An 18,690-nucleotide genomic window follows, 5' to 3' on the forward strand; every position below is an offset into this window, starting at 1 on the left:
TGGATGGGTGGATGGACAGACAAGTAAATGACTGATTGAACTGGCATCCTCTGCCACTGCGGCTCTTTCAGTGAATTTGTACAAACCTCCCATCACGTGAAGCTAGTTGTGGGTACCAGCCCATGGATGGTAATTTCCCGGGCCTTGGCACTTGCTATAGCAACTGCCTGTTATGCTCATCTCCCAATTCTTTGCCTTCCTCGCTTCTACTTGCCATTTGGACCCCAGTTCAAGTGTATTCTCAGACGGATCTTTCCTGATTACCCATTAATATTGCCTGCTCACTCCTGTTTTATCAGTCACCCAGCTCTTAGTACTCTGAATGTTCTTACAGATCTTTGTTGATTTACATGTATGTTATCTGCTTTTCCCCTTGAATGTAAGCTCCATTAAGGTAGCTAGTGTCTCTTATCCACTATTGAACCCTCAGTTCATAATATGCCGCTGGGACACAGTAGCACATAATCAATGATTGTTGGATGAACAAAGGAATTAGCCTAGAACACCCTTCCAAGTACCAGTCTAACCTAATTGTCCTCTTGTTTATTTTCTGGCTATTGGATCATCTGGCTTTATTCTCTTGTTCCCAACATTTTCTTCACATCTGTCTCTGAATTGTGGAAAAGTCTTTGGTCTTTCTTATCCATCTTCACCAATGTGAAGCCACCATTCACTAATTCCCAGAACTCTACAAATGAGAGAATTTTCTCCTCTTTACCTGTGCCATTGAACTCTCATTAGTCAGGATTGTTATATTTCCTATTAAGAGAGGAACTAGAAATGGGTGGATGGATGGATGGATGGACAAATGGACAGATGCGACAGACAGATATATAAATGAATACTGAATCTGAAAACGCTTTCAAGGTTTTATGGCCATTTTTACCAGCTGAATGTTTGTTAAAGTTCTTTTGTTTTCTCTATGGAGATTTCTCCTCTAAAAAGAAAATTGCCATTATCCTAGGATGCCGACTCTGTTTTTACAAAGGCAATACACAATTATCTCTTCAACCACTACTTCAATAATCTGTGGTACATGTACAAGCTGAATTTCCCACCTTGAGTTCAGAAACGATAGGGGCGCCTGGGTGGCTCAGTTGGTTGAGCGGCCGACTTCGGCTCAGGTCACGATCTCGTGGTCCGTGAGTTCGAGCCCCGCGTCGGGCTCTGTGCTGACAGCTCAGAGCCTGGAGCCTGTTTCGGATTCTGTGTCTCCCTCTCTCTGACCCTCCCCCATTCATGCTCTGTCTCTCTCTGTCTCAAAAATAAATAAACATTAAAAAAAAATTTAAAAAAACCAAAAACGATTGGTTAAGACAAAAGAGTCAAAGCTGGATCTGAAAATCAAAACATCAACATTATTACTAAAAAAGCTGGATTGAAGGATGTGACATAGATATATCATGGCAATGGGCTTTGTTCCAATCATCTACTGCTGCATAACAACCACCCCAAAACTGATGATTTAAAAGAACAACATTTACTATACTCATGAACCTCCAACTTGGGCAGGGCTTAGTGGGGTCAACTTGTCTCTGTTCCATGTGGCATCAGCAGAGGTGGCTCTACTAGGGTTAGAGGGTCCATTTTCACGATGGCTCACTCACACAAAATGCAGGTTGGCCCTACATATTGACTGAGAGCTCGGCTGAGGCTGTCGGCTAGGAGTCCTGGGTCCTCTCCCTACGGGCCTCCCTATGGGCTGATTGAACTTCCTTACAACCTAGGACTGGGTTCCAAAAGACAGTATCCCAAGAGAATAAGAAAGAAGTGGAAGACGTTCTGGTCAATCTACCACAGATTCTCGCCCCTATAAAACGTGTGAGATAGAGGGACTGGCCAGAGAGGAAGGAGGTGACGACTCCTATAACCCAGTCAGAGCCAAAGAAATACAAGAAAACCTTTGCTAGGGTGTCTAGGACAGAGAAGAACACTGTCTCCAGTGGGACTTGATAATGTAAGGATGTGAGGCTCACAGCAGCTTCAGATATTTTATCATCATCAGAATAAATAACCAAGAAATAAAGCCAGCACACAGTGGAATCAGAGACAAAGATGATCCTAGTGGTATTATTCAACGGAATCAAACCATCCCTGAAGCTGTTTCCACCCTTGGACTTTGACTTTGCATGTCCCAGTAAATTCCCTGTTATTTACAAGACACTGAGTCGGACCATAATTCATTTGCCACCTCACATATCTGAAGTATGTCTTCTTATACTTTTTATGTCATTTAAATGGGGTCTCATAATGAACACTACAGATGATAATGATATATAAATACTATCTTGGAAATTCTCTTTCCTATACGGCCCCTCCTTTCCAGGTACTCCAGTAACACCTGATACAGATCTGGGCGACTCCTCCCGCAGGCTCCTCCAGTGGCCTCCCTTTTAGTGAGCTTAGCCCAGTAACTCCTACATCCAGTTCATTTCTCATCCCCCTCACTCAGCACCTCCCCTAACCAACACTCACATCTTTTCTGACCTTGTCCCTCTTGTTCTTCCACCCTTTCATTAATTCCCTTTTTCCCACTCTGTTAAGTATACAGTTCTTACTCTCGCCTTCTGGGCCTTCCATTCTACCTTCCCAGCTTTAATTCCCACGTACCTTATAATTCATCCAGACTCTATGACTCATTCTCTGAAAAGAGAAACAATGCTCCTCTCTTTCCTCATTTCTTGAATTTGCTCTTGCCATTCCTTTCTACAGTAGATTAAAGATGGCCACCAATTCTTTGATATGTCTTCCATTAAGAGAGAAAGTCTGCCTTGAACATGGGCTGGACTTAGTGACTTGATTGGCCAATAAGATGCAGCAGAAGTGCCCTTCTGGGAAAGGAATGTTTGGTATTTCCACGGCAAGGTAATAAAGAGCCTTGCAGCTTGTGCCTAGGCTTATTAGATGTATGCTCTTTAGGGTGCTTTTTCTTAGAACACTGTCTCTCAAATCCTAGCCACCATTCTGTCAGAAAGGCTAAGCCAGCCTTGCAGAGAAGATTCAGTTAGAAAGAAATGCCCAACCAGCCTCTAGCTGTGCCGGCCATCCCTGCCAAGATACCAGATGTATGAGTGAAGCTATATTGGACCTACTAGACCAGCCCATTCACAAGCTGGTACCACTGAGTGACCTCAGTCGGTGCTCCTGAGAGCAGAAGTGCACAGCTGAGCTCTCTTAAATTCCAGATGCACCAAATTAAGATGCCATCAAATGGCTACTTTTTAAGCCAGTGAGTTTTGGAGGTAATTTGAACAGAGCAAAAGGGCCAGATTAAGGCTAAATTCAGAGAAGTAAATCCCTCCTGAGAGTTTAAAAAGTTTATGGACAAGAAGTTTTCATTGAAAGTAAGTGGTGCTAGACAGGTTTAACGAATATTTCAAGCATGTAATCTCCTTATGTATCTTGTGATTGATGAATGTATAGAGCTGGCAATAGAACATTATGGCATAGAACATTATTGGAAAGGTGGTAAAATGAGGAAACAAGGTTATTGTGTTAGAAGCCCAGGAATGACTGTGAACTGATCATGCCCTGAACAGAGAAACCATCTGCCTCCAAATGACCCCACACCTAACAGCCTGCTTCACAAAATGTAAAAGAGAATCAGTATTGTTTATTCTTCATGATAAACATTTAAAAATTACTATTTATAATAAAGATGATTTTTCTCTCTCAAATGCCCCTAAAAAAGAAAGAAAAGATTACTATCTGTTATCCTAAGTTTCTCTCTTTAACCAAACACTGCCTGCTGCTTATAATTTGCAATTGATTTCAGAGTTTTACATACTGAAATAGAGGATGGGGCACCTGGGTGGCTCGGTAGGTTAAGCGTTTGACTTGGGCTCAGGTCATGATCTCATGGCTCATGAGTTGGAGCCCTGCCCACGTCAGACTCTGTGCTGACAGCTCAGAGCCTGGAGCCTGCTTCAGATTCTGTGTCTCCCTCTCTCTCTCTGCTCCTCCCCCACTCATGCTCTGTCTCTGTCTCTCAAAAAATAAAATAAAATAGAGGATAATGTTGTCGTATTTGAAAGGGGACCAAGGTTGCATTATCTATTGCCCTTACCATTATAAACAATCAGCCAAAAGAAGAAAGAGAAGGAGGAGGAAGAAGAGGAAGAGGAAAGTCATCCAAGGTGGAAATACTTGCTTACAAATAATATTGTGTGATTCTCTGTAGTTTTTCAAATCCTTGTTTAGAAAATAAACCTTGAACCACTGGCTTTTCCATTCTCGCCCCTCCCCATTTTCAGTGCCATACTACAAAAGTAAACCATGAGAGGCCCAAAACCAATTGTTAGCATAAAGATTGAGTACTAAACAAAAAACTCTAAACATGCTTTGAATACTATTGTAGAACTAAGATACCAGAATCTAAAATATACAATGCACACACATACATACATACATACATACATACATATATACATCCATCTCAACAGGTATCATTGTTGAAATCTTTTCTTCAGTTGATCTCCACAGATCTCAAAGATTGTGTTCATTCACTCATTTGCTCTTATAAACATTCATTTAACAAATGTGGATTGTCTCTGACATGCCACACTCTATGCCCGATGCTGAGAACACCATGATGAGCAAGACAGATATTGACCCAATTCTAGATCTTAAAATCTGATGGGTAGACTGAAATGAAACAAATAATTAGGCAAATTTTGGTCATAATTTTTGTCATCATTTGGGTGTGATTAATCAAAAAAATCTGTTAACCAATAGCATACTATAAGAAGAGCGCGAGAACTAAACGATCAAAGAAGTCTTTCTCGGGCAGAAGTACAGATTTCTCTGTAGAGAAATCTCTGGACTTTGGCTTCATAACAGCCAGCAATTTCAATTCATTTCTTCCGTTTTCCCTTCTGTCTTAACTAGAGAGGCTACAAGGGCTAGACTTTCAGTCCAGGCCTCCCACGCGGCTAGGGATAGCCATATGACTCAGTTCTAGCCAAAGAGACATTAAGGGACCTTTGCTAGAGTCCTATGGGAAATATTTTCTCTACTTTGTTGAGTTAGATAGGTGTAAGAGGGGAGGTCTCACTCTACTCTGGCCTCCCCTTATTTGCTGATTTTGAATTCAGTTGCCACAGGAGATCACCATTTTGCAGCCATGAATGGAAAGGAAGGAGGATTCCATCAGTGGTGGCCTAAAGCCCCGATATTCTTGAGCCACTGAGCCAGCAATAGACATCTTGCCGTGTGCAATAATTATGTCTTAATTATGCTAGATTGGCTCTTGTGTTGCTTGGAGGTGAAATCATCACTAGTTTCTGGCTTCTCAGAAAAACAATGATCTTAAACTGAGCTTCCTGAATTACTAAAATATCTACCCTATGCTTTAAGCAAACCCAGCGTCTTATTCACATCTCTCCTACGGCATGTACTTCTCCATATTGTATATTGCCATTTACACAAGTTTCTAAGTTCCTCCCGTAAGCTACCGTCCTCCAGGGCAGGAATCGTGGCCTGGTATTCTTGGTCTCTCCAGGGCCCCGTAGGAGCCTCCTCGGGCTGTTACAACTCGGTCAGTAAGTGCTCAGTAAATAACCGGATTAAGTGACGGTGGTAGTGGGGTGGACCTTGGTGGTGGTAGATAGGGTCCTGGTGCAGCTCTGACGATAGATTTCGGTGGTGGTGTTGCTGATGGTGGGGTGGCAATCCTGTCAGTGGGGTGGGGGGAGGGGTCGGTGTACAGGTTTGGTGACAATGGCCATAGCAGCACTGGCAATTCTGATAATAACAGGTGGTAGTACTGTTGAGCCTGGACTGGAGGAAGTGGTGTTCATATTATCTGGGAGTGATACCATTTTGATAACAAGGGAAAGCTTCATGACCCTGATTTTCAGTCTATGCCACAGTTTGGGGCAGGAAACAGTATAGGGTGGGTGGATTAGCAGAGGCTATTAGAAGAAATTTTGTCAGCCCCAGAAAAGATGGCCTCTGGAGTCCTTCCAGCTGATTCCCCCAAATGCCTCTTTGCCCCAGGACTTAGGTTTTTCAAGGCATTGAGCAACCAATATAAAAGAGAGATAAACAGTCACGCCCAAAGTGACTTCCAGCTCCTCATTGTCTCATGCAAAGAAAAGAAATTCAAGGAAGAGGGCTCCTTCCAAAGAAAACATCCTGGCACCCAGGCAGCCTGCTCCTAGATCCCCAGTAGCCAGCAAGCTGACTCACGGACATTTGTGCAGCTCCCTGGAGACAATGAATTATAAGGACATTCCAGGCAATCAAATTACTGGGGCCGGTGGGGGGTGGGAATGGAGGTTGCCCACATAGGTCACTTTCTAGAAAGCAGGTTCTGAGAATGTCTGTCTGTGTGCTGAGAACGAGATCTCGCTCTTCCAACAGGATATTTTCTGCCCATGATATACATAGGCTGAGGGGATTAAAATGCATTGGGTTTAGTTGGAAGCTTATTGTACTTAAGTTCACAAAAATTAGGAACTCATCAAGCTTATTTACTCTGCACTGTATTTAAACCACCTCCCTCCCGCCTTTGTTCTGTAAATAACTATTCCCAAATCCAGACTGCCTATCGAACAACAAACCAATGATTCAGTTAATAATTACAAACCCGAACAATTCAGCACACACCCACATACCAAGGAACTAGATATCACTTGCCTGGAATATTTAACAATCATACAAAAAAGCAAATGGGGCTACCTGAACACGACAGTCATGTCGGGAGCCGTCGGAGAAGAGGTAGGACAGGGAAGAGTTTTGGGTTTTTGAACGAAACCTCCCCTAAGCACTCCAGTTGGTTCTTTCCCACACAACCTCAAGCCTACATCTCACTGAAGTATAGATCCGTTCACTTCCTTGTGCTTTGCTCCAAGAATTAGTGAGTCATGTTTTAAGCACAAATTCTTAACATAGGTGCTACCGGGGAACAAAGGAAAACAAAACGCCTCATTCTTTTATTCATCCTTTGAAAGGAAACTCATGGCGGAAACATTTGTATAACATTCCATTTATATAACAGGAGACCTATCAGCTGAAGGAAAGAACATGCGGCTGAGGAAGGGGAACATGTGTGTTTTCTTTTCACACGGCTGCACCCCTCCCAGCCTAATCAGTTCCTAATGCCCTATCACAGATCCCAGGCCAGCAAGGAAATGCGAGGGCCCATCACAGGAGGCAGGGAGGTGGAGGGGAAAGCAGCAAGAGAGCCAGAGTCATTCAGCAGGGAGTAGGAAACGGTTCAGTGGAGAGATTGCAAGCATGGGCTCCAGAGTCCCAAAGTCAGGCAGCTCAGGGTCAAATCCTGCCCCTTATTGTGTGAAGCCCCTTACTTGGCCCCAGACTGCCCAGGCTGTGTGGCCTCGGGCAGTTTGCTGAACATCTCTGTGCCCTAGAATTGTCACTGGCAAAAAGGGTGGAAAAACCCACCTCCTATATAATCTATGCGAACCTGTGCCTGATACATAAATTAAGTTCAGGAAAGTCCCTGAGGTTCAATTCCGGCTTCTTCTCTTGGACTGGTCATCGTACCTGTAGCTTCAATTTCCTCACCTTGCTCTGGACCTCGTATACTCAACTTGGAGGGGCAGAATACAAGAATGTTCTGAAATGGGAAGGCACTGAGCACAAGCCATAGTTCAGACATGAATCCTCAGTGCTTCATGACCATACAAGGGAAAGGAATAAGAATAAAGATCCTTTGAACTTCTTATAGCCCGTGTATCTTGGAAATGTTGGAAGACACCTTTATTTTATTTACCATCTTCCAATGAACTTTATTAATGCCCAATTTTTCTTGAAACTTTTCATCGTGGATGATATATTAGACAGGGCTCTGGATGCACACAGGCAGGGTTTTTGTTGTTTGTTTTGTTTTGTTTTGAAGTTTATTTATTTATTTTGAGAGAGAGAGAGGGAAAGAAAGGGAGAGAGAGAGAGAGCGAACACACGTGCATGCTCATGAGCGCAGGAGGGTTGGAGACAGAACCCCAAGCAAGCTCCTTGCTGCCAGGGTAGAGCCCAGTGCAAGGTTTGAATCATGAAATCTTGCGATTGTGACCTGAGCTGAGATCAGGAGTCTAATGCTTAACCGCCTGAGCCACCCAGGCTCCCCCAGGCAGGGTGTTAATTACAGATTTTCCACTATGTGCCCTGGAGCAAGTGAAGTGAACCTTCTTTTTCCCTTCAGCAGGCTTGCCACAGTTAATCTCAATCTTTGGTCTTTTCAAAGAAAAGAGCTAATCGGTCTTTTATCTTTTCTACTCTATTGTTTCCTACATCATGAATTTCACAGACTGTGTGTGTCAGGTCACACATTCTCATGATTTCCTTTACAACTCTTTTTCTAGATTCTTCATTGGAGTCATTCACTTATTTTCAATAATAAAATAATGGGGCGCCTGGGTGGCTCAGTTGGTTAAGCGTCCGACTTCGGCTCAGGTCACGATCTCACAGTCTGTGAGTTCGAGCCCTGCGTCGGGCTCTGTGCTGACAGCTCAGAGCCTGGAGCCTGCTTCAGATTCTGTGTCTCCCTCTCTCTCTGCCCCTTCCCCGTTCATGCTCTGTCTCTCTCTGTCTCAAAAATAAATAAAAACATTAAAAAAAAATTTTTTTTAATAATAAAAAAATTATAGCAGTTTTGATTACACGTTTCTCTAATTATAGGTTTACATCCAATAGGTTTTGATAACAAGAAATCATCTCTTCATGATTCCTAGATAAGCTTTCATTTCTATTTTTATTTCTTCTTTGCTTCCATGCTTATTTTGGAGAGGATTCTATACTTTCCTCCTGGTTAAACTTAACAAACAAACCTATTTGCTTTGTTATTCTCTTTGTTATGCATATGAACTTTTGGTCCTTGATTCTTAGATTTACTTTAAAAAATCTCTATTTGGGGGAATTTAAACAGTTCTATTTTAAAAACCTCTCTTTGGGGGAATTTTTTAAGGATTTTTTTTTATTGTGACCTAACTACAATTAAGTTTTTACAATTGATCCTTGGATGTAAGCAAATGATTAATATCTTCTGTTTGTAGGCTCCGTTCATACATTAAATGAAACCCATTTGGATCACTCAAATTGTCTCTATATTTCCAGAATTTTTGTCAGATTTTTCTGTCACACTCTGAAACGGGCAGCTTGCCTGCTTATATTTCTAGGAGGGTTTTTTAATTTAAGGCAAAAAGGTTTAGGACATCTTGGATTTCTCAACTCACTATTTCATAAGAAGGCTCTGCTTGAATGCTTTGGACTGTGAATTCATCTTTTCCTGATTGACCCTCTCTCTGAGCCTCAATTTACTCATCCATAAAATGGGACCAATGATGCCTACACTGCAGAGTTGTGGTGAAAATATACAAGGAGAGAAACACTGTGAAGTACCCAGGATAGCGGCCACCGTGCAGTACACGTTAACCCATTTCAGCTCTCTTCCTTCCTGCTCTGTAAGTTCTCTGTCTCGCAGTTGGAAACATAAAATCTTGGAGATGGAGAAAGGTCACTTGATTTCTGTTGAGGAGCCCTTAGAGACCAGATCATTGGGATTCTTCTTTCCTAGTAACTGCTGGGCTACAGGTTTGAAAGAAGAATATAACATCATTCTACACAGAAGCTTGGAAAACCGGTGTTCTGAGCCAGACCAGAAGGTTTTCTGGGAAATAATATAGCCATTGTTCTCCAGAGTCTTGTTCTGATAGAGCAAGGATGCAGTGGTATATCTGGGGTAGCTATGGATCCTGGGATTTCCCCTTTACCACAAAAGAGATGACGTAGGTGTGAAATTCCAGGCCTCTTGCCAATCTTTTGCAACCCATGCTTCCTTTCTTCTCTCCACTGGTTTCTTCAGATTCCACCTCTACAACCCACCTGGCTTGGAGCACGGATGCCTTCCCAAGGCTCCCTCCTTAAACTTCCCAGCAGCTCTGACTGCACCAAGGGGGTAGACTCACTGTTCTGGAAAATGAACTAAAACCACGCACAATGCTTATCAATAGCCGAGAAATTCTTTTGAGGGACTTACCCAACAAATGAACCTCCTACGTTTTAAGTTATATGGCTTTGCTCATTAAATATACACTTAGCTGCTTGCTCTCTCTCCTTTCCTTCTCCCATAAGTGTTTGACAAAATGTTTTCTTTTCCTTGGGACTTTACATACCTTTACGAAGTGACGTCTTTTAAGAAAGAAAACTTCGCTTGGTGCAATAGGCACATTTTTTAAACAGTTCAGTCGGCACCTGTGTATATCACCACCCTGCGTTTTCACAAAAAGCCTGAGAGAAGATGATCATTGTGTACCTCTCTGAGGACAAAACTGGGGCTCAGAAAGTTAACTCACCAGAGGTTTCACCTGGCAGATCTAGGAGTCTAACCCCTTTCTGTTAGGCTCCAAACCATATTTTTCCCGTTGGACTGTTCCACCCTCCCACGAAGCGTCCCTGTGCTTTAGGGGAGCCCCAAATGAACGTGGAGGGTTTTTCCTGAGTTTCCTCTAGTTAGAGTTGGTCAAGGAGCCACTTCTCCAGCAATATTAGAGTAGTGGGGGGATCCCCTAAGTCATCTAACCCCTTTAGGAAAGCCACTGATGGTCTTGTGAAAATCAGTGAAGGGAAGCCACCCCAGAATGGACTCAGGAGGTTTGGCAGGGGGGTGCTCTCATGCCCTACCTCTGGCAACCACTTGCAAACCCAATGGGAAGACACAAACCTTGCATATGGAAACTACTGGGCTATCCCAGCCAGAGGAAAACGCCTTGCTTCCTCGCTGGCAACAGCCCAGCCAATGAGAGAGCATCACAATTCAGCCAAAGAGAAGCCACTAAGCTTCCAGCTCCCAGTTGACTCCAATGGACTATTAGTTTGGAACAGCCTCCCTCCATTCCTTCCCTTTCCTCTATGAAAGAGCATTTCTCTGATTTGTTCAGGGGACTCGAGTAGGGTTCTGCCTTAGTTTTTTTCTCCTGGGCTAAAATTCTCTGCTATTCCCAAATAAACCCATCTTTTGCTGGTAAAATAACTCACAGTTTTCTTTTTAAGGGTAATAGTCTCAAATGCTCATCTGGCACAAATGGACATTTTGTGCTGTTTTGTTTGGCATAAGGATCGACAGTCCTCAGAGGTAGGGTGGTAGGTTTCAAATTCCTATTTTGTAGCAAATCGGTGGGAAGATACATGGTAAGTAGTCTCCAAAGATTGCACTATCTATCCCTTGCCTTCCTATATGCACATGTCACACACCCATCAAAATGTAGCATCGATGTCCTATCCCCTTAAACGTGGGTGACATACAGTAGAAATAGTGCTGTGCCACTTCCAGGCCTGGTTTTTGAGAAGATTGGCAGTTTCTGCTTTCCTTCTGGAAGCCAGCAACTATATAAAAAAATTAGATTGTCCTGAGACTACCATGGCTTGAGAAAACCCGAGCTGTCTAGAGAGGCTGCATGGAAGAGAACAAGGTCTGTACACATGAATGAAGACCTCTCAGATCTTCCGGCCCAGCCTGGATGCCAGCTGAACACAGCCAACGAAATGACCCAGCTGATAGGATGTGGAGCAGAAGAACCATCCAGCTGATCCCAGGCAATCTACGGAATCATGAGAAGCAGTCCATCGCTTTTGTTTAATTTATTCAGTTTGGGTGTTTTATTACACAGCAATGGATAATCGATTGGATTTTTAAAGTCAAGATCAGACAAAGGGAAAACTCCCAGTATCCCACAACCACAATACTTCACCAAGAGCCAGGACTTTGCAAGCGTGCGTCAGAATCACCTAGAAAGCTTTCTTTACTAGAGGTACTCAGGTCCAGTATCGATCTTCAGAACGTAAAACTCAGGCTTATACATTTAAATGTTTTTTTTTTTTTCAATTCCCCAGATATGTATAATGAGCAGTCATCATAGTAACCCACAAAAAACAAAGACTCATTTCATTTCAGAAGCTCTTCTTTTGAAATGAAAATTCCTTCTGGGAGTGATAAATCAAGCAGAGGGTCACGGGATTATATTCCTAATCAGATTGTTTTCCCAGCTCCTGGGTGGGATTAGCTAATGTAGAGTATAATCCAGCTAAATATGGAGCATGTGCACACCCGAGCAGGGACCTGTTGATTGAGGCCTCCAAAACTGTCATTTGAACAGTCCAGGGCCAGCCTGAGTCCAGCAGGTGCCCAGAAGCCAGAAGATGGGTACAGAGAAGACAGTAGAAAATTGATCGTGCTAAGTACCTCTACTCTGACGGAATGTCCCGAATAATCACCTCCGGGGTTACCTTTGGAGCTCGTTATTTAAGACCCTGAGAAATGATTATGGAGGTTGCCACAAGGGACTGTGGCCCAAGATCCATCCAGACATAACACCTGTGTTCACACCTGATCTCCCAAGACGCCAGAATGTGGCACTGCCCTGATGCCTTCATCCGAATTGTAGAAATAAAATGTGTCTAAAGATCAGTCCCGCAGGACTGAGGGTTCGTTACTGAAAACAGAGCTGAAGGGAGAAGGCGGTGTCGTGGAGCTGGTAAGTAGTAGGGGGATCCCCTGTGTCTTTCTCTTTTCTTTCTTTGTTACCTCATGTTTCCCCCAGACCACCTCAGAGCGTCCCAGGCTGGCCACTTCTCCCTGAGGGGTTGTGAATCAGCTTCTCTGAATGCTTTTCGTTTTCACCCTTCCTTCATCCCACTCATTCTCTACCAACACACACCTGGGGGTTTCGTGTCCCCGAAAGAAAGGAAGTGAAAGGTCATGCGTTTCCTATAAAGCTCAGCTTTCCTTTCTTGCCGTGAAGTGAACAATAAATCTATAATTCCCGAAACTTCTTTACCTCTTGTGTTGCTGAGTCAGTAAGAAAAGAATCCACAAGTGTTCGGAACCTACTGAATGCTGATTGCATTAGCTACATCATGACACCAAGTCCTCGTGTCCTATCATTCTTCCTTCTTCAGACAGATTTTATTATCCCATTTTGCAGGTTAAGACACTGAGGCGGAGCTTTCGGGTAACTTAGGAAGTAACGGAGATAGGATCAAAACACAGGTTAGGCTGACCTAAATCCTATTTTTCTACCCTACAGAGTACTCCTCTCAAAAAAAAAATATTTTCAATCCATTATTTCAGGGTGTGGGGTGAAAATTTTTCATCAAGTCATTTTTGATATCATACGTCCCAGCCTAATGACTTCCTATTCCAAGTGTGGTTCATGGTCCAGCAGCATCAGCCTTACCTGGGAGTATTATTCAAGAGTGGTCCACTGACTGGCCTCATTACATCACCTGGGAGCTGTTAGAAATGCAGCATCCCAGCCACCCCCCATCTACTGAATTCGTATCTGCATTTTAACATGATCCCCAGGTAACTTAGTATGCCCATGAAAGTTTGAGAAGCACTGACCTGAATTAAAGTGTTCTAATTATTTGCAGTTGGTATGTCACAGAACCTCAATTCTAGACACAATGCTACTCAAATACTTGAATTCTTACAGCCGCTGAATCTTACAAGAGGACAGGAGGACCTTGCAAGCCACAGAGGCAAAATAGACATCCCAGTAAATTAGTGGCAGAGTCAGATCTAAAATGAATCCTTACCGGATGCCCAATTCCTGTCCTTTACTCAACTGTCATGTATTAAGCTCACGTCTGTGTCCATCACCTTGCTAAGTGCTGAGAATTCAGAGACAGTAAGAACAATCTGTGTCCTCAAAGAACTCATGGTCCATTGGGTGTGACAGACAGATATCCAGAGATATAAAACAATACATTGTTATAAAACAATATGGCAGTGCAGTAACATAGACAAGTGTAAGGTATTATAAAGCCACCATGGAGAGACACTTCGGGGCCCCAGAAAGCCTGGAGGAAGTGTTGCCTTCCCAAATCCACGGACTATACTCTTCATGAGAAATTGACCATTCCCTCCCCTTCACAGTTCCCCCCTGGAATAGGACCTTTCTGCCACTCAAATCCCTGTGATTTATGGACTTCCAGGCTTTTCCTTTCTACCCTCCCTAATACACAAATTCCCCTTTCTCTCCACATCTACAACTCTTACTTGCCAGCAGTTCTCAGACCTGACTACGCATTCAAATCATCTGAGAAGGTTTTTTTAAAAAATGCCCCATAACAGCCCCCCAATCTGTGGAGATGATGCTAGGGCATTCACATTTTTCATGGCATTCCACATAATTCTATACATAGCAAGGGTCAAGGTGAGAGCCTGTTGGACACCACTCACTTGGCATTTAACCCTGATACCTTGCTTTGCAGGAGACGCAATGCCTCCAAGCCCATCATCTCCCTCGATTCCCGTGTCAGCCCTGTAAAATGACGTGGTAATCCCATTTCACAGATAAGGAAACTGAGCCATAGGGGAAGTAGCATCCCCAAGTTGTACAGATCTTGGACCCACACCTTCTGACTCGCCCTGTGCTATTTTGAAAATAGATATATACACATAGTGAGGATGAAGGAAGGCCATGCCTTTTTCTTTCAACGGAGTCTCCCACCCCGCCTCCCCCACCAGGGCTACCACATGTAAGTTTCTCAGAACAGAGCTAAGCCGTCTATTCCAACTCTTCATCAGACACATGTATCACTTCAAAAGCTCACAGGTCTCACTAAGAAAGAGGAACTAGGAGTCAGTGTAAACCAGAAGCCATATGACCAGACACACTTGAGTGGACTCTGTGAGAAAAGGGAAGGATGGAAATAGCCCGAGGTATTGGAACTTTCCTCAAAATCAATCAGGAGTCACGTTCTGATTAGAAGGGCAGATAACAGGATCATGAGGACTGAAGTGTTCTAGGGTTTCATTTCTTTCCGCTCAGCCACCACCTGCAATTCTGGCTAACCAGTGCTCCTGTGAATGGGTCCCTTCTTACCTGTCCTTGCTTTAAAAGCAAACACGGAAACACTTGTCAAGCCCCCGTCTCTGTATTTCTGAAGCAGCCCAGGAAGTAGGATGGACTGAAAGGGGCCTCAGCAAACATGAACTTGGGAAGGAAGGAGGTTTGAGTGGGGGCTGGGCAAAAAGCCACATTTCTTTTCTTTCCTTTGTGTTTCTTTTACAATGTCTCCGCTAGGCTTCCATCAGCCTCTGCTTTAGAAAAAGACCCGTCTTCTTCGGAGTGCATTCTATGCATATTTCATTCCTGTCTTCTCAGGAAGAATTTTTAGTTCTCAGAAAAGAGCAAGAGGGAGCAGCAAGGGGGGGGGGGGGGGGACTGGCGGGGACTGGATGCCCCTCTGCCATGAGGAAGGAGACCCCAGGAGAGATGCACAGGAGGGCTGACTTTACACAATCCACGGATCAGCATTTCTGGGGCAGCCGGAAGGTTATTCCTAAGGGGAGCATGTTTTAAACCAGCAGAATAAATGCTGCTTCAAAAATAAGCATCTCAGGCTGCAACTTTCCTGGGTCAAAGAAGCCGTGTTGTCATTTCTCAGAGTGACACGGCTCCAGTGCCCGCAGGCTGCTAGCTACCGCCCTGATGTTAGAAGGGGCTGGGTCTTCGTTTTCATAAATAAATAAACCCTCCTAGGCCTTTGGAATCTGATTATATTTGGAACAAAACTTCTAAATATAGGGCCATTATCTGCAACCATGTGACCAACCCCCATCTTTTAACCTAATTTTGTCGCTTAGAGAATGGCACGCTTCCAGAGCCGTGATAGGGATGCGATCAGGGTCTCAACAAATATGCTGGGTTCTGTTTGTTGTCTAGGGGGAAGGTGGGGACAAATGACTTTCTCTTGATTACACAAACCAATACATTAACTTTCACCTGGAAAATTGTCTCTTGGTAGTTTATCATTTTTCTTGAACAGGGCAAAGCCCTATTCTCAGAGAAAAGCTTAATAGCACACATACATCTTCTGTATCACTAACTGGTGGAGAGGTTGCTTCTTGTCTCAGAAAACTGACCCATCCCCAACCTGATTTTTTTTTAATGTTTATTTTATTTTATTTTGAGACAGAGAGAGAGCATGAGCAGGGGAGGGGCAGAGAGAGAAGACACAGAATCCCAAGCAGGCTCCGCACTGTCAGCGTGGAGCCCAGCGTGGGGCTCGAACTCACGAACCTCCAGATCCTGACCTGAGCCCAAGTCAGAGGCTTCCCTGACTGAGCCATCTAGGCGCCCCCTGATTTTTTTTTAAGTTAAGGAACTCCATTCATTCCTCAGAAACTGATTTCCTACTGTGACTACGTCCCAGGGGTCACTCGGTCAAGAGGTCAGATGTCTTTCTTGCATTTATGAAGCTGTCAGTCTAATGGGTAGGAAGATGTTAATAAAAACTCACAGTGTAAATAACATAAATTGCATTAAGTGCCTTGAGAAGGACTATGATGACCTAGGTCTGGTTCATAGCCTAGGCTTGGAGATTCAGGAAGAGCTCTTCGAAGGATATGTTATTGCAACTGAGACGTCATGGGTAAGAATGGGCTAGTGAGGGAGAAGCCAGGAGGGCGGGGTTCTAGACAGTGGGAACGGCCAATGTGAATGCCCTAAAAGGAGGCCAGCCCTTGCCACCACCATGCCTTACCCAGAAACTAGAGACGGCAGTGGTTAATGCAAAGTGAACCCCACATGGCGTGTGATGGGAACACAGAGCAGGGACACCGAGGCCCAAGGCTTCCCGGAGCAGCCACGCCTGGGCCACGTGAAAGGAGGCAGGATGGAACTCATCCCTGAAGGGGGAGAATCAGCAAGGTCAAGAGAGGTGGCAGGAACCTGGGGAAGGAGGTGAACTAAGTTGGCCTGCAGGAGCATGCAGCTGGGGCAGTGAGGGCAGAGACGAGGGACCGCTGCTTGGAGATGTGGACGGAGTAAGGTGTACTGGAGGGTTCACAAGGAGAGAGACAAGGATGAATTGACATTTCCTGACGGCTTCAGGGGGCAAATCTGGAAACAGAGACTCCTGTGAAGAGGCTATGGATGAATCACACTTCAGATTTCTCTAGATTTAAAAACCTAGTTTTAAAAAAAGAACTCTTTCTTTTTCTTTCAGATTATTTGCGCCCGTGTTTTATCTGCATTGTTATTATTAACTAAGTTCTCCGCTTTTCCTTTCTGTGGGTCCCGTGTGCCCTCTGGATGGCGGCAGGGCCCACTGGTGGAGAGGGTGTTTATTCCCTGCGCATTGTGGTCAGACTGCAAGGCAGCTGAGAGGGGGAACCCACAGTCTTGAGGAACAGTGCGGCGTGTGAAGCCTTGCCCAGAAAGAGCTGTGAATGGCGAGATCCCCCTGGTGCCCAGAAAGTGGAAAACTCTTGGAGAAAATCTAGGGAGTCCAGTTGCCTGGCCCTTACAAAGTCCACGGTCATAAAACCAGAAATAAGTCATCTTCCTGTGAAACGTTTCTCTCCCCCACCTCACCATCCTCAGGCCTTCTGTTGACAAGGTCACCAGGAATTGTCCTGGATGTCTGAAGGGGTCCTCTAATGATGAGATATAATAATCAAGCCATCTCCCCACTCGATATTCTGTCATAGACCCCCATCACTGATGAGCCACAATCCAAACCCGCAGTCACGCCTTTCAGGATCTGGCCCCTGACTGCTTCCCCAATCTCATCTTCTAAGAAAAAAGCTTACTTTCCCACCTGTTTCTCTTGGACCATTTCTTCTTTTACCATGATATATTATTTGTTTCCCAAAACATGGCAAGCTCTGTCACACCTAAATACTCGCACATGCTGGGACAAATTCCCATGCCCACCCCACGCCTTTCCTCCACTGATGTCATTATTTGCCTAGAGAAGTCCCCCTCATCCTTAGATCAGATGTCACCTTCCTCGAATTCCCATAGTCACCCTTAGAGGCTCCCCTTCCAGTACTTAGGGCACACCTTCCTTACAACAGTGCTGTGCTATAATGGAATCAGGGGAAGATCCACGTGTCACGGGACATGAAGCCTTATGCAGTATAAGAGGGTTCTTTTCAAACACTTTTTTTTTAAGTTTATTTATTATTGAGAGACAGAGACAGAGCATGAGCATGGGAGGGACAGAGAGAGGAGGAGAGAAAGAATCCGAAGCAGGCTCCAGGCTCTGAGCTGTTAGCACAGAGCCGGACAAGGGGCTCGAACTCACAAAGTGCGAGACCGTGACCTGAGCCGAAGTCGGACGCCCGACTGACTGAGCCACCCAGGCACCCCAAGGGGGTTCTTTTTCAGGAAAAGAACAGAAAATTAGTATTACGAAGTTGGACGCAGCTTATTTGGGTTCAAATACCTTCTTATTGCAAATTTTACAAGACATATGGACCATGTGAACCTATCACTAGGACTGCAAAAGGGGTCTGTGTGTGTGAGGGGCCCTGAATCCTAAGCTTTATAAGCTGCACTGTCAGTCTACCTCCGGCTGTAATTGTGGGCTATCATGCCTGTCTTCCCGTGAGATCGTGAACTCCTTAGGGTCAGGGACCATGCTTTCTCTAAGTTAATTATTTTTAAGAGGCCAACTTTATGCCAAGTCACATTTTATAATCTCACACGTCTTTTCTCTGGATTCTGCATCAACTGAGAATTATATTTGCTTTGGACTGAAGTTAATTTTTTTCTAGAAGTAAAACCTGCATGTGAGGTACATGCCAGTTGTTCAGAGGTTAACATCTGTGGGGCAGAATTGAGAGTGCCCATGGGAAGAAAACAGGGTGGGGAGCATGTGAAAACTATCACTGCTCCCAAGAAAAGGGTGCATTAGAACTTTTCCTCTCACCAT

The sequence above is a fragment of the Neofelis nebulosa genome, chromosome 14 (assembly GCF_028018385.1).
Source record: "Neofelis nebulosa isolate mNeoNeb1 chromosome 14, mNeoNeb1.pri, whole genome shotgun sequence".
Lineage (NCBI taxonomy): Eukaryota > Metazoa > Chordata > Mammalia > Carnivora > Felidae > Neofelis > Neofelis nebulosa.